Genomic DNA, 2,037 nt, shown 5'->3' with positions numbered 1-2,037 from the left:
ACATATGGGGGAACCCATTTACTCAATGGGGAATGGATATGGTAATATTTCATTATAAACATGTATGAAATTCTAAAATAATAAAAAACAAGGAACAGCAACAGAAAATCACTCTGTTTAATCATGGTTTGAACACTTTATAATACAAAAGATTTTTTCTATCCAGAGCACCTATGCCATTGGCAGTTTGCAGGATTTGATACTAAGACAGATTATAATCCTGCCTTTGTAAAGTGAATTCTCCACTAGAAGTTTTTTTTTTGGGGGGGTTGCAGTGAACTTTATTGATGGTATTCAAGAGAGTAGGGCTCCCTAAGCCCCTCCTTATTCTGGGGATCTGGGATGGAAACTGTGAGGGAAATGATCAGTGTGGGGTTGTTGGACAGGGACTGCTCAGCAGCCAGGGCCTCTCTCTTGCTCGAGTCCTTGCTGGGGTGGATGGTCCAGGGTGGGCTTCTTACTCCTTGGAGGCCATGTAGGCCATGAGGTCCACCACCCTGTTGCTGTAGCCGAATTCATTGTCATACCAGGAAATGAGCTTTACAAAGTTGTCATTGAAAGCAATGCCAGCCCCAGCATCAAAGGTGGAAGAGTGGGAGTCACTGTTGAAGTCGCAGGAGACAACCTGGTCCTCGGTGTAGGCCAGGATGCCCTTCAGTGGGCCTTCGGATGCCTGCTTCGCCACCTTCTTGATGTCCTCATACTTGGCAGGTTTCTCCAGGCGACATGTCAGATCCATGATGGACACATTGGAGGTAGGAACACAGAAGGCCATGTCAGTCAGTTTCCTGTTTAGCTCTAGGATGACTTTGCCCACAGCCTTGGCAGTGCCAGTGGATGGAGGGATGATGTTCTGGGCAGCCCCACGGCCATCACACCACAGCTTCCCAGAGGGGCCATCCACAGTCTTCTGGATGGCAGTGACTGCATGGACTGTGGTCATGAGTCCTTCCTCAATGTCAAGTTGTCATGGATGACCTTGGCCGGGGAGGGGAGGTGGGGCTAAGCAGTTGGTGGTGCAGGGCTCATTGCTGACAATCTTGAGAGAGTTGTCATACTTGTCATGGTTCATACCCATCACAAACATGGGGGCATCAGCAGAAGGGGCGGAGATGATGACCCTCTTGGCCCTGCCCTTCAAGTGGGCCCCAGCCTTCTCCATGGTGGTGAAGATGCCTGTAGATTCCACAACATCCTCGGCGCCAGCATCACCCCATTTGATGTTGGCGGGATCTCGCTGCTGGAAGACAGTGATGGCCTTCCCGTAGATGACAAGCTTCCCATTCTCAGCCTTGACTGTGCCTTTGAACTTACCATGGGTAGAGTCATACTGGAACATGTAGACCATTGAGGTCAATGAAGGGGTCATTGATGGCAACAATGTCCACTTTGCCAGAAGTGAAGGCAGCCCTGCAAACTAGGCATCCAATACGGCCAAATCTGTTCACGCCGACCTTCAACATTGCATCTCAGGAATGAGGCTGGCACTGCACGAAAAGATGCAGCTGTCTCTAGAACAGGGAGGAGCAGAGAGCCTCTCCACCAGAAGTTTTAAGGCACAATGCAGTCCAAAAAAAAAAAAAAGGAGCAAGACAGAATAATCCTCAAAGAAAACCACTGTAACTTCAGGAAACATGGACACTTTCTTTAAGACAGTCTTCATAAAGGAGGCCTCCTCAACAGGAAGAGCCAGCAAAACAGCTTCTCCTGTTGACTGACACATGGAACAAATCATCAGTTGTGTGTAATTCACACCCTGTGGGTTCAAAACCAGTGCCTTGGTCTTGACCTGCTTAAGTGTTTAGTGTCATTATTACTGGGGTTACTTATGACCTGCCTCACTGCCTCAAGGCATGGGGCAAGTACAGACTGGGAGCTTTTTCCACAGAGTGAAATGGAAAAAAGTGATGTCTGAACCTGTGCTATAGCACCTTGCTGTCCCAGAGGCCCTGTGGGGCTGTGACAATGTTATTCTTGTTCTCTCAGGAGCATAAGTTCCCAGTCACAGAGGCTGTGCTTGACATTTTACATCCATCA

At 48.5% G+C, this 2,037-nt stretch overlaps 1 pseudogene; it reads right to left on the bottom strand.

Moving 5' to 3' along the window:
- Positions 1 to 267: 267 nt before the first annotated feature.
- Positions 268 to 1,478, bottom strand: LOC100762590 (annotated as a pseudogene).
- Positions 1,479 to 2,037: the final 559 nt, after the last annotated feature.

The sequence above is a fragment of the Cricetulus griseus genome, chromosome 3, assembly GCF_003668045.3.
Source record: "Cricetulus griseus strain 17A/GY chromosome 3, alternate assembly CriGri-PICRH-1.0, whole genome shotgun sequence".
NCBI classification, from domain to species: domain Eukaryota; kingdom Metazoa; phylum Chordata; class Mammalia; order Rodentia; family Cricetidae; genus Cricetulus; species Cricetulus griseus.
Note: the sequence above shows the minus strand (reverse complement) of the source record. Positions and strands in the feature narration are given on the sequence as shown.